The following is a 14785-nucleotide window of genomic DNA, read 5'->3' as shown; positions in this document are numbered from 1 at the left end:
AACACTTGCCCTGTGTTCATTAGTAATTATTTATATATTGATCTTGACCATTTTACTAGAACTGAAAGCAGGAGTTTGTTTTTCATTTTTGTACAAAGTTTTTAGTTTTTGGCTCAGTGTCTCACACATAGTCATCATTTATTAATTTCTTATTAAATAATTATTAAAATCTTATTAAATAAATGAATAGAGTAATAATTTAACAGAAGTAGAAAAAATAAAACACATTAGTTGTATAAAATTTCTAATTTCAAAGGCTGATACTTGTCAAAAAAACATTAACACCAAAAATAAAATAACTGTTTTTTGTGTTGATGTCCACAACATGCTATATATGGGTGAATCACGGCTCTGGAATCAAACTGGAATCAATCTTTCTTTTCTTTTTTTTTTTTTTTTTTGTTAATTCATTCATTTCATTAAAAAAAAAAAAAAGTACTGAGTTCTGACTTATCATACACACTTCCAGGCACTAGGATACACCAATGGCTAAAATCAGAAAAAGAAAAAAAAAAGTATGTTTATCTTCCTAAAGATTTTACAGGGTAAAAAACAATAATACCTATTTAATGGAATTTTTTTGGTAGTGTTAAGTTTAATGACACATGTAAAAGATTTAAAGATTATGGACATTATGTGGTAATTATATATATATTTTTTCTAACATGTTAGGATGTGCAACTCCCTAGTAGATATGATTTTCAAATGTTATCAATTAGGCAATAGATTTAAAGGAATTAAAACTTTTATCCAAGGTAATAGGCCATACTACAGATCTGGAATTTAAAGGCTGCCCTTATCATTCCCGAACTTCCCTTACACAACATCGCTCATTGGCTGCCCTACATTTTCTATCCTGCTGCATTATCATCCATGCTCAAATTTATTTAAAGCTCTGAGAAGTTTTGAATGAAAAGAAACGTGTTTACTTTTAATGAACTCAGAGTTTCCTAAATCTATTTGACCTTTTACTCATTTATAACTCCTCACATAATTTGGAACACTAAAAGAGTTCTGTGTACACAAAACTTCTCATGATGGGATATTGAAAATTTCCCTCCAAATGCACAAAATCCTCTTCTGCATTCCCTGGAGCACTGCCTCATTGGTATTATTGATGCTAAGCAATAGAAATGATCTTCTTAAAACACATTTCTTACATTTTCTTTAAATGTCATTTTATTTGTCCCTAAATACCTTAAACACATGTAAAAAGGAGAAAACAACATGCTATCACCAAAGGAACATGGGGATGAAGTAATAAAACTGAATCCATGTTCTGATGTTGACTTTTTCCTTTCCTCTCCTCTCCTCCCTTGCCTTCCACTCCATCCCTTTCCCTCTTCTCTCTTTTCCTTTCTTTTCCTCACCCCCCATTTTTTTTTTTTAGTCATGAAGAACCAACTACACCTGATTTGTGATAATGAAGTTAATGCCCATTACATGATGAGTAGATATGCATAGTAACAGCTTCCTTACTAACAGATGTACACTAAGTGACCTCCTGGAAGGATGTACAATAATACATGATATTTAGAGAAATTTTTTGCATATATGTCCCCCTTAATATTCTTTTATTTTGGCTAGCACTCTCTTCTTCATATCTATGAGCGATTTTCATTTTAAATCAGAAAGTTAGAGGGTGCCTGGGTGGCTCAGTTAAGTTAAGCCTCCGCCTTCAGCTCAGGTCATGATCCCAGGGTCCTGGGATTGAGAACCATGTCGGGCTATCTGTTCAGTGGAGAATCTGCTTCTCTCCCTGCCTCTGCCCCTCCCTAATCTTGTGCTCTCTCTCATTCTCTCTCTCTAATAAATAAATAAATAAAGAAATAATATCTTTAAAAATCAGTCATTCAATCAGAAAGTTAGGAATGGGAAAGTACAAAAGGCTTATGTTTTCCCACTCATCCTAAAGTATAGACAACACTAGTCCCCTTCTTATCCTAAGCAAAAGAATGGTGGGAATTAAACTTGCATTGAAAATATCAAGGATGACTGGGTGGCTTAATGGGTTAAGCGTCTGCCTTCAGCTCAAGTCATGATCCCAGGGTCCTGGGATAGAGTCCAGCATCGGGCTCTCTGCTCAGTGAGGAGCCTGCTTACCCCCCTCTCTCTGCCTGCTTCTCAGCCTACTTGTGATCTTTCTCTGTATGTCAAATAAGTAAATAAAATCTTAAAATAAAAGGTAATATCAAATATAAAGTTTTGTACTTTATAACTAAATAAAATTACTGCTTAGTTGCAACAAATAAAATAGGTACACATATAGATTGACATATTCTATAAACTGCTTTTGTGTCTGGGAGTCAGTTATGTAATAGAAACCTGCCAAATATCATCCCATTATTAAAATACCTTTGTAAGGTAAGAGAATGACAACCATCATTAATGAAGTAATTCTGTACTAAGAAAACTATGGATGGCAAATATCTCAGCAAGAAGTGCAGGAAATGCACCATTATTACTTTTGAAAGTATTACTTTTGAAAACTATAGAGAGCTGGAGATCCATAGTTATATTGTTAGATAGAAATAAAGATTAGAATATACTGTAGAAGTTTCCTGGGATTACTGATGATGGAATAGTTGGAATAGATTGGTTGATCTTAAAATGCAATCCTCAGCTTTGGTGATCATCTCAAATGGTCAGGAGTCGTAAAAGTAGACAACTTGAACATCTGTTGACAATTTCCACTGATTGTAATGAGTCCAAAATACATGAGTGGCTCAGAGACATGGCAAGATAGTTTGCCATGGATATGCCAGTATTATATGTATCCCTATTTCTTTTTTCTTAAACTTTTATTTAAATTCCAGGGTAATGTTAGTTTCAGGTGTGTAGTATATTGTTCACTACTTCCATATAACACCTGGTACACATTATAGCAAATATACTCCTTTAATCTCCATCAACTATTTAACCCATCCGCCCTGCCCACCTCCCCTCTGGTAACCGTCATTTGTTCCCTGTAATTAAGAATCTGTTTCTTGCTTTGCCTCCCCACACCCCCGCTCTTTTTTCTCCTCTGTTCTCATTTGTTTGATTCTTTAATTCTACATATGAGTGACATCATATTTTTCTTTCTCTGACTTAATTCACTCAGCTTAATACTGTCTAGTTCCATCTATGCTATTGCAATTGGCAATATTTAATTCTTTCTTATGGCTGGATAATATTCCATTCTGCATATATATCACATCTTCTTTATCTATTCATCTATTGATGGACACTTGGGCTGTTTCCATAATTTCACTATTGCAGATAATGCTGTTTTATAAACATTGAGATGAACATATCCCTTTGAATTAGAGTTTTTGTATTCATTGGGTAAATATCTAGTAGTGCAATTGCTGGATCACAGGGTAGTTCTATTTTTAACTTTTTGAGGAACATCTGTAGTGTTTTCCACTATGGAAATGGGTGTATGCACCCATTTGCCTTCCCACCAACAGTACAAGAAATTTCCCTTTTTTCCACATCCTTTCCAACACTTGATGTTTCTTGTGTTGTTGATTTTATTTATTCTGACAGGTATGAGGTTTTATCTCTATTTTTTTCAGAGGGTAGTAAGGATAGTAAAAAATTTAGGTCACTCAGTACCATGCTACTTTGGTTTTATGTAGACCTGTAATTCAGGATGAATTTGGGATATTAAGAATTTAGGATGTCATAAATATCACCAAGATTTCCCTTTTATAAGATCAATTTTTATGTTTGTTTGGTTTGCAATGAAAGGCTAATAGTTAATTATATAATGCAATTTAAGTCAACAAAATTCCATTTGATTTAATACACAAACCCTTTTGATTATTTTTGTTCTAAATGGAAATATGATGGAAGCTTCTATTTTATACCATCTAGAAAACAATTTATCATGTAATTAAAGATGATATGGATCAGTTATATGGTCACAGAGGGAATAAGCAAGAGCACGATAATATTTTTATATAAAATATGTTTCTTTTGTGATTGAAACTTATGTGAAGCTAAATCAAAAGTATTCACAAGAGGTTACCTCAAATTAAAGTTAAGTATCAGATAGTGATTACCTGATAGAGAGCTACTCTGCAAGGAACTATATTTTAATAGTTAGAGATATTCCTTTAAATAGTTAATGCCTTAAATAATAAAAGAATGGTCAGTACATGGGAAATTCTGTGTCCTTACTACTTTGTGGAAGCAGGGATATAGTTACTTTTCATGACACAAAATATCTGAGATAATAAATTCCTACTCTCAGATTTAGTCTGTTAGTTGACTCCACACACTTCATACGGCTTCTTCTGAAGAAAAGTGTGGCTATGGCTTTATACACTATAAAGTTTGTTATGATTTATTCACTTTTAATGTTCTGACAGTTTAATAACTAGGTGGCATTTCTTTTTTGGTTATATAATGTTGAACAATAACCACCGCTGAACGTTTGCATTTGAGACATGGTATTAAAAGGAAAGATATGCCTCAGGGCAATTTGTAATAATGCCAGAGTCAAAAGCAGAAATCAGAGAGGAAGAATTGATCTGACACCTTTTCATTTCAGGTGAAAAACTAAATATATTCATGTTACTTCAGTGATAAAGTAGATCCAATTTGGGATCAAACTGTACAGTGTATATAACGTGGATTCTTAGTAATTGGAATGCTTGTGGTGACAACATGGAGAAATACTTTGTGAAAGGTGAAGAAAAGCTTCTAGAGATAGTGCTATTTTTGGAAACAGAACACCTCCATTCGTTGTGGAGGTGTGCTGTGCATGTTGTTTCTGTTAGGTTTGTGGAAATGACTAAAGTCTTAGTGAACTGACTAAAAATGATGTTTTACCAAATTGGTATTTTTGTTTTGTTTTCCAGAAGATAATGAAATGTTCTTTTTCTTCTCCTTCCTTTTCCTTTTTGTTAATACATTTATTTATTTATAATAAAATGCTGCGATAGAGTCTTGCTGGTTATAAGTAAAAGTTAAAAAAAGAAAAAAAGAATTCCAGAAGATGGAAGTTCTTGGGTGAAATGCTTGAACATTTTTTTGCAATTTTTAGTGAGTTTGGCCTCTCTATCCCTTCTATATTACTTTTAAGGCTTTCATTTTACACCAGTATAGCAGAATCCATACAATGATTTGGCATGAATTGTGTAGTATGCTGCAAATACCACAGAACAAGTGTTTTCCCTATCGACATATTCAATGGGTACATTGAATCCTTTTTACCTCCTACTAAACATTTTAAATAATTTCTATGTAAATGTTAGATATGAATTTTCAAATAATATTTTCCTTACATGCTACCTATATGATGTCTTGGAAAAGTAAAACTTTCTGATTTCCCACGGTTAATTTAATCAAACAGTTCTCTATCACTCCAAATGATAAGAATAAAAACTACAGACATAACAAATCCTAATTTTAAGACTTTAATATAAAATGTTAAGATTTAAGAAATACTTGTTACTTTAAAACTGCCAGACTCACTCTGCTGCACTCAACTTTCTCTCTTTCAGGCAAGTGGATTAGAAAAAACATTTCATGCCAAAGAATATCTATAGTAAGCTACCTTTCATGGAAGAAAAGGGAGAGATATAAGAAAATATTGAATATACTATATCAATGTAATCAATATGCTATAAGGAAAATAAGCTAAAAGAAAGATATAAAATATTGGATATATTATAATACAATATAATATTGAATATACTATAAGTAAAATTTGTTAAAGAAAAAGTTTTGGGGACACCTGGGTGGCTTAGTGGTTTAAAGCCTCTGCCTTCAGCTCAGGTCATGATCCCAGGGTCCTGGGATCAAGCCCCGTATCGGGCTCTCTGCTCAGTGGGGAGCCTGCTTCCTCCTCTCTCTCTGCCTGCCTCTCTGCTTATTTGTGATCTCTGTCCGTCAAATAAATAAATAAAAATCTTATAAAAAAAAAGAAAAAACTTTTGTACTCTGCTTAGTAAATTTATCTTTTACATAGTATAGGGTAGAAATTCTGACATTGCTTTATTGGTATCTAAGACTGAACAAATCAGTAAATATATAGTAGATAATGAAATCCAGTTTCTCACTGTCAGAAAAGCTATCAGAAAAAGGAATTATAGATAAAGAAGGGGGGATGCTTGAGTGATCTCTGTGGTTAGAGATGTCAGTATGAACTCATGGGTTTTGATCAATACATAGATTGATATTAAAATCGATACGGATGTATTTATGTATGTGTCTACATACATTTCATATATTTCCTAGCTCCATACATGGAGAAGGCCTCCCTGTGATGGCATCCCAGTGTCAATAAGCAGCAAACCTTTGTTTGGTTTCTATTCTTTTTCTCTAGTAAAAGGAACCTGGGCACTTTAGGGAAATAATTGACTGTACAGTTACTATTGTGCTTGACTGGTTGATTCCAACACACATATGGAAACTGAATGAACTGCAGATGACCCCAAGTCTTCTGCAAAATGAGAACATTTTAGGTACCAAGACATTATAAATTACAGTAATTAAGAGAATCTGTGTTTGGGCTAAAAATGAACAGATGAACAAAATAAGGTAGAGAATTAGCAAAGACCCTATATATATATACATATGCATACATTCATACATATATGCATCATGTGTATATGTATGTATATAGGCATGCATTTGTGTTCGTGTGTGTGTGTATGTCTATGTATATGTATATATACACATTTATCTAGTATTGTGTACCAGTCGGTAAGAACTAATCGAGTCATTATGTATGAGCATACACCATGTTATTCATTTAAAATTAAAACTTTTTATCACCAAATATTTATTGAGAAAAATACACACAAACCTACACCCATACACACACACAATGGGTACTATAATTGAGATAGATAATAAGCTAATATTTATTGAGGACAAACTATGAGCCAAACACTCATCCAGGACTTTTGGAGTGTGGCATAGTATCAGGAGACACATGTATGGTTTGAGAGCAGGTATAACAAAGTATAGGAAAGAGAAATAGATTATTCAAATCAGAATGTCAAAATCAAAAGAATTCTAGGCACCTATTGTAGTGAACAAACTAAACTTGTAGGATATGAAAAAAATAACTATTGTAATTTTTATTTATTTATTTATTTTTAAAGATTTTATTTATTTATTTGACAGAGAGAGATCACAAGTAGATGGAGAGGCAGGCAGAGAGAGAGAGAGAGACAGAATCAGGCTCCCCACTGAGTAGAGAGCCCGATACGTACTCAATCCCAGGACTCTGAGATCATGACCTGAGCCAAAGGCAGCAGCTTAACCCACTGAGCCACCCAGGTGCCCCTAACTATTGTATTTTTTAAAAGCACCTATTTTCAATCCTCCTCAACCTAAGATATATGAAACCCCAAAGCATTTTCATTTACATTAACATTTCATTAGTCATCTTTTTCCAGGTTTCTAAAGAAACAAAATACGGTCAAATCCAAACAAACCTTTACTGTCTGATGCAAGGCAGAACTTCTGCCTTATTTCTATAATCTCAAAAGCCTGCAATAAGAAAGACGGGAGTGGTTGATACATTAAAGTCCTTTTTTTGTTTTTGATGATTGATTTTGGTATTTCTTTTACTCTTGTTCCTTCATCCTGACATCTTCCCTTTTCCTGGCCATTTTACTTCTCCAGTGTTTGAAAATGGGAAGGAAAGACAGGTGGTGTGACCACAATGTGAAATTACTTTATCTTATATTCAGTTATTTTATTTTTGAGAGGTTAGTAAAGAATTCCTCCTCTCCTTGCAGTTTCTAGTTTTGGATTATGTCTCCACTAACTGGCAATTTATAACTTCTCTTGTCAGTCCCTGACTTTGAGCAGTCCACTCATGCTGAATCTCTATCTGTGTAACTTTGACTACCCAGTCTGGACTCTTGACCACAGTTTTTTAAGAAGACTCAAGTGCTGGCTTCTTTCTAATAGGTTTACATGTGGCCCACAGGACCAAACACCTTATGCTACCATCTTTGTGAGTGCAGTTTGCTCCTTTGTGACTTTCTCATCATTAAGCCATCAGAAGCAACTAAAACCATTGTTGTGCCTTTGGATTTTTCACTGGAAATCCAGGCTTTTTCATGCATCTTCTTCATCTCTCCAAACTCCAGGATACAAAAGCCAAGATCCTTCAATGATATTTTCTGCTTCTCTCCTCCAAAAGCACCAGTTGGTCTAATAATGAAGCTCAAAGAAAACCTACCCAAGACTGAGAGGTCAGTGTCACCTCTTTGCAAGCATTTCCATGCCCTACACCTGGTTTTCTTGGAATCAAACTGCATCATATGATCGAAGTCTAACTTTACAGTACATCACTTGTACAAAGATGTTTGACTACTTTTATGTTAGTAATAGGAACTTTAAGGCTTTGAAAGAATGATGACATGAACAGAATGCTTAAAAAAAAAAAAACTGTCTTTAACAATGAATTCTGGAACACTGAAAGGAAATAAAATTAAAAAAAAATATAAACACAAGCTTTTCACCAATTAAAGGTTCTAGTCCTGATTTTAAAAATATATATATATTCAGCATTTTTATTGTTTCCATTCAGACTTTTTCTAAATTAATAAACTCATTGTTTTTGGTTCAAGAGTAGCAGTTTGCCATTTCCAACTGGTTATTGGGCTATACTGAACTTTGAGGTATGAGAATGCAGGATAAATGCAACATAAGGAAAGAATTCTATACTGATCATCTTGCTTTCTGAAGAGGACCGAAATGTTTTCTATTTTCACATGTATTTTAATTTCTGGTGTAATAGAGATGAATTTATCTAACTGATATGACTTGCTACATATTTTTCTTTTATAGATCCATTGGATTTTGCAAGTATTTATCTGTCAGAGGTTAGACTTTTAACCTTTTAATTATACTTGCTAAAATAGTCTAACTCATATGAACATGATTGAATTGATTAGTTTTATGAGATTATTAGCTTTGTTTGTAATCCTGCACTAAAGCCTTGTGATTTTAATCTCCAGAAGGTTTGAAAAATAATCAATGAAAGCAAGAACACTTATGGCTTGGGTTTAAAACCTTTTTATTATAATTGAATTAGTTCCCCTCTCTTGGCCCAGACAAGCCTTTGTAATTTTCTGTTAAGATTTCAGAAGTGGCTTGCATTGTGTAATCAGAAAGATAAGAAATAAAATAGGCCCTTTAGTTAACAATATTATTTTTTAAAAAGCACCACTGATTTGGTCTATAATACACTGTTGACAAAATAAATTAATAATAATAAAACATTCTGGTTTGATAGGAGTGATTGCTGAGCTCTTGTTTAAATTTAGATTCAGACTAAAATAGCTGAAAAATAGTGCTGTTTAAAATTGCCTTGCTTAATACTTTCCCATTAGAAAGAATGAGATTTGCAAATGAAAGAGATGAGTTCGCAACTCACATAGCTGAGTGCTCTTCAAACAGTGCTCATTATTATCACCAGATGGTACTCTATTTACATATAGCAATGGGATTCTACTCTTCATTCTCTTCTGTACTTGATAAAGGATATTTCACTGTTGTATGCTTTTCCAGACCTCAAAAACTGTCAGGAAAACGAAGTCACCCTGAAAAAAATCAGGTTAAAAGTGGTATTTTTTTTTGGTTCCATCTGTGTCCAACAGCAAACTCTATGTCAAGTCGGACATAAAGTGGACATTGTAATTCCCAGTAAGTTTCCTCTAACCCTCAATTTCCCAATAAACAGTATAGTCAGAGGGTTGAGCCCAGTTATTACACAGCCTTGGAGGAACTTCTACTTGTAAGATACAGAAAGATGCACAAATGCAAATATTTTATGACCATGTTAAAGACTTAGCATTGGGAGGATAAGTGGACACATAGAATGATCACACATTTAATTGATATTTTACTGGACAAAATATCATCACTTGCCATACACATTTGATAAATAAAAAAATGTCTTGGGAAAATTATTTTATTTAAGCTAATGCAATTTTCTTTTTTCTTTTCTTTTCTTTTTTTTTTTTTTTTTTGATTGTATTTATTTGAGAGAGAGAGAGAAAAAAAAAAAACATGTGCAGGTACAAACACAAATGGGGCTGGGGAGGTGGGATGCAGAGGAAAGGTAAAGCAGACTTGCTACTAATCAGGGCACTGTCCCAGGACTTGAGCCAAAGCAGACATGCTTGACTGACTGAGCCGCCAAGACGCCCCCTAACTTAATGCAATTTTCTAACAATCTTGGATGGACCATACCTCTATATTTTAAACATATTTCAAAAATCCAAAGACAATTAATTAAGTCTTAGTACATGCTCCCTAAGTATCAAAATGAGTTGAAGTAGTCAGATAGCCTTATTGCAATAAAATAGAACTGAGCTGGACATTGAAGGTGAGAAAGATATGAGATAAGGGGGAAAAATCCAACTAGAAAGAGTGCAGCTTGCTCCTTTGTGTCTCACTGTCTTCATTCAGCCCTCAGAGGCAGCTGAAGCACCCGGAGATATGTGCAAACACACTTACATGGAAATCTGATTTCATGTTAAGAGAGGAATGAAGACATTACCTTTAAGGAAAAAAGTATGTAAATTAGAGAAGTGTGGAAAATGTAGTTAAATATGGAGTGAGTAAGACCTTAGAAGACTCTAAGTTCAGGCATAATGCAGTAGTAAGAGTGCCAGCACCAATACTGAGAATCAACACCTAAGGAGTTTCTACAGAGGGTCAAACACAACACTAAAAACCAAATGTGAATATTCTCATTTAAATTTCATACCTATCTCATAGAATAAGTATTATTTTCATCCCACTTTATTAGTGAAGCAAGAGTCTTAGGCCTGGTTGAATATTTGCCCCATGTATAATATCAATTAAGTGTTTAGCTATGAGTTCAAATGCTTGTCTAACCTACTACTTAGACTTACTTTGGATGATCTTTGCCACATAGTAGATATTTAAATCATTACTTCTATTGTTATAATTAGTGCTATCATTACTATTACACCATTGTTAAATAACGATTTTTAGTAACAAAACTAAAAACAGAATTATCTGTCAGATATGTTCTCTAAAGAATCAACTTCCCCTAACAATAAAACAGCTCCCCATATAAAAGACTTCTTGTACAATACAAAGCACAATAATTTTCATGTATTTGGTATTTTAAATTACATATGTTTTGGTATTTTAAATTTCATGTATTTTGGTATGTCATGAATCTAAGTATTTTAATACCTATTATTGGTAGCATAAATTACATAAAGGATATTATAGAATATTTATTATAGCAATTGTGTTAGGTATTATCTCTATTAAAAAAGAAAGAAAGAAAGAAAGAAAGAAAGAAAGAAAGAAAGAAAGAAAGAAAATTAAAGAAAGAAAAAAAAAGGGTAGCTCAGTGGGTTAAGCATCAGACTTTTGATTTTGACTCAGGTTATGACCTAGTAGTGAGATTGAGACTCACATCTGGCTCCAAGCTGGGCATGGAGCCTCCTTAACATTCTCTCTCTCCCTCTTTTTCTGCCCCTATCGTCCATAGCACTCTCTTTCCTCTGTCTCTCTCTCTCTCTGGGGAAAAAAAAAGAGAGAGAGAGAGAGAGAGAGAGAGGAGAAAAATATAATCTTTACTGAATACTTATCAAGGATAAGACACTATGATAAGAACTGCATATGCATTGTTTTATCCTCCAAATAATAATGATCCCATTCTTATCACAGTGATGATTAAGAAGGTTTTAATTGTGCTTAATGTTACATGGCTAATAAAGGAATAAATTGAGGCTTAGCAAAATTATATACATGTTTAAAATAAAATAGCTATTAGAAGAACTAGGAAGGTGAAGTAAAGAGAAAGCAAGGTAGAAAGCCAAACAAAAAATAAAGGTTGAAGTCAAATCACCAATCAACTAAAGCCAGAGGAGGGAGATTTCATGGTGAGGATATTAATAACAAAGATGATCAAATTAATGACCTCGTATTTATAGTACTTACAGGTAAATTGTGTGAACAGCTTTGAATACAACTATTGTCCATGTAATTAAGATTATGTCTCTGTAGTAGAAAGAAAAGAACCCTGGTTCTGTGAAATGTTTCAGTGGTGGTGCATACCTAATCAGGAAGGTCAGGGAAGGAACACTCCCCTCATGAAGGGGTGACTGAGTTAGTTTTGTGGGAGAGAGTAGAGTAAGCACAGAGTGAGAGGAGTATTTGATGTTTAAAGTTCTTGCTTTAAAGAGAGAATTTGAAGAACTGAGAGAATGCGTGTCTGTCTTGTCTCACCATAACACTCTGCCTTTGAGTTAGAAAGAAAAAGGTCTCAGGTTCTAAAAATGGGATAAATGGGTGGGAGTTGAAGCTGAGGGTAGGGAGAAAGTGTTTCTTCTTTCAGTATGATCTGACACATTATTGTCCTCAAGTGAGTTTCTGCTCAACAGAAAACAAATTCATCAGATGATGACTCTGTATAATTTTCCATAATACATACTCAAAAAGCTGTGTGCAGAAAGCTTATCTCTATCTTCAGGGTTTGACAGTAAAGCTTCTTCAAACTGGATTTTTAGAGGTCATTCAACAGAACATCAGTCAGGAATTGGTCATGAGGACCCTATAAGCTGACTCTGGACATTTCATGTACAAAAATTTAATGCAATTGTTTTGGTGACAAAATTGTCAGAAGAGATAGAGAAGTTAAAAAGGGACCTGGGGTGGCTTTCCAAGACCATAAAATGCAGGAAAAAAGGCCTTATCAGTGTTTTAGGAGGCCATGGCCATCTGTGTTTAGCTCTTGGCTGCTGTAAGGGAATCATGGTTTCTCTTACTGTCACTGCAAGGAGTGAGCCAAGGTGCTCCAGGATCCCAACACTGCTCAATGAAGGATTTTTTTCTTAATGATTTTTTTTTAAGATGTTATTTATTTATTTGACAGAGAGGGAGACAGTGAGAGAGGGAACACAAGCAGGGGCAGTGGGAGAGGAACAAGCAGGCTCCTGCCAAGCAGGGAGCCTAACTCCAAGCTGGATCCCAGGACCTTGGGATCATTACCTGAGCAGACGCTTAATAGACTGAACCACTCAGGCACCCTTCAATGAAGAACTTAGAAGTAGTAGGGGGTTGACCTCGTTCCAGCTCTCACACTACACTAGCTGCTTCCATTGGCAGAGTTGATAGGGACACTGCTGGCAAAAGACTGTGCTCTTTTCTATGTCTCATATTCTGTGGTACTTAAATTAGCAAAAGCACTGATTACCTGACATTTTCAGTGAAAAAATCAATAATCCAAAGGAAAAATATTCTTTAAGAACAGAACTTTGCAGTCGTAAGAAATCTTAAGTTTCTTATGATCCAGTATTCTTTTTATAGGTTAGCAACAAAGAAGATTTTATGTGGTATACAGATATTTAAAACAAGACTTGTATGCATTTATCTACTCATGATAATTTGGACTGGGCTTAGCGTGGAAGTTTTATTTGTGTGTGTTTGTTTGTTTTTCTTTTTCTTTTTTCTTTCTTTTTTTTTTTTTTTTTTTTTCTTTTTGCTCAACCTGTTTGCAGCTGCAGTAGTCAGATGAACTGACTGGTGCTACATGATCTAAGGTAACACACTCAAATGTCTGGCAGTTAACTGGGTCAGTTGGTGGGGACACTTGCTGTTCTCCATGTGTATCTATAGCAGGATAGCCCTGGAAACTGCATACATCGCAAGTGGGAATATAAAATAAAACAATCACTTTGGAAAAGAGTTTGACAGTTTCTTGAGATATATATAAATTGACTGTACAACCAAGCAATTCCTTCTTTAGGATCCATCTGAAATAAATGAAAACACACGTACACACAAGTATTTTTATGGGTATGTTTACAGAAGAATTATTCATTAAAAAACAAGAAAACTAGAAATAACTCCAATGTTCATCTACTGAATGTATAAACAAACGTAGTATATCCAGACAATGAAATACTGTTCTGTAATAAAGAGAAACAAAGCATAATCTACAACATGGACAAACTTTAAAAATGTTCTCTTTATGAAAGAAGCTTAACACAAAACATCACATTGTATGTGATTTCATTTATATAAAAAGGCAGATCTCTAAATACCTAAAATAGGTTTTCTGTCGCTGAGGTAGGAACAAGAAATAACTGTAGATGAGCACAAAGGATGTTTTTAGGTGATGAAATATTTAAAATTGTACTGTAGTGTTGGTTGCACAACACTATATTTATTAAAAGTCATTGAAATAGGTACAAAAAAGTGAATTTGTCATATTAACTTATAGCCTAAAACTTTTTAAAATGTGGGTTTTTTTTAAAGTTAAAAGATTGGTTTAAAAATATCAACATTTGTGATTAGAAGATTTAAATAAATTGATTAAGTAAGCATTTATTAAGATTCAGCTGTTTTCTTTAGTCTGGCTTAACTGAGGGTGATTTCCTTCAAAATTCACATTAAAATTTTCTATAATTCAGGATGCCTGGGTGGTTCATTCAGCTAAACGTCTGCTTTTGGCTCAGGTCATGATCCCAAGGATCTGGGATTGAGTCCAGCTTTGGGCTTCCTGCTTAGTGGGGAGCCTGCTTCTCCCCCTGCCTCCTTTTCCCTTAGTTTGTGCTCTCGCTCTCTCTGACAAATAAATAAATAAATCTTAAATTTTTTTCTATAATCCAAGAGTCACATTATATAAGACGATTTGAGTTATAATGATGTGTTATATATCATATATTTATAATACATTATAAATTCCAATCTTAAAAATAAGCAGATACAAATTAGAGGTATAATATCATTTTATTGATATTTTATGTAAGTGGGCATTACTTTTATATTGTGCATA

This window comes from Mustela nigripes, chromosome 1 (assembly GCF_022355385.1).
Source record: "Mustela nigripes isolate SB6536 chromosome 1, MUSNIG.SB6536, whole genome shotgun sequence".
NCBI classification, from domain to species: Eukaryota; Metazoa; Chordata; class Mammalia; order Carnivora; family Mustelidae; genus Mustela; species Mustela nigripes.
This window is presented reverse-complemented; position numbering follows the sequence as displayed.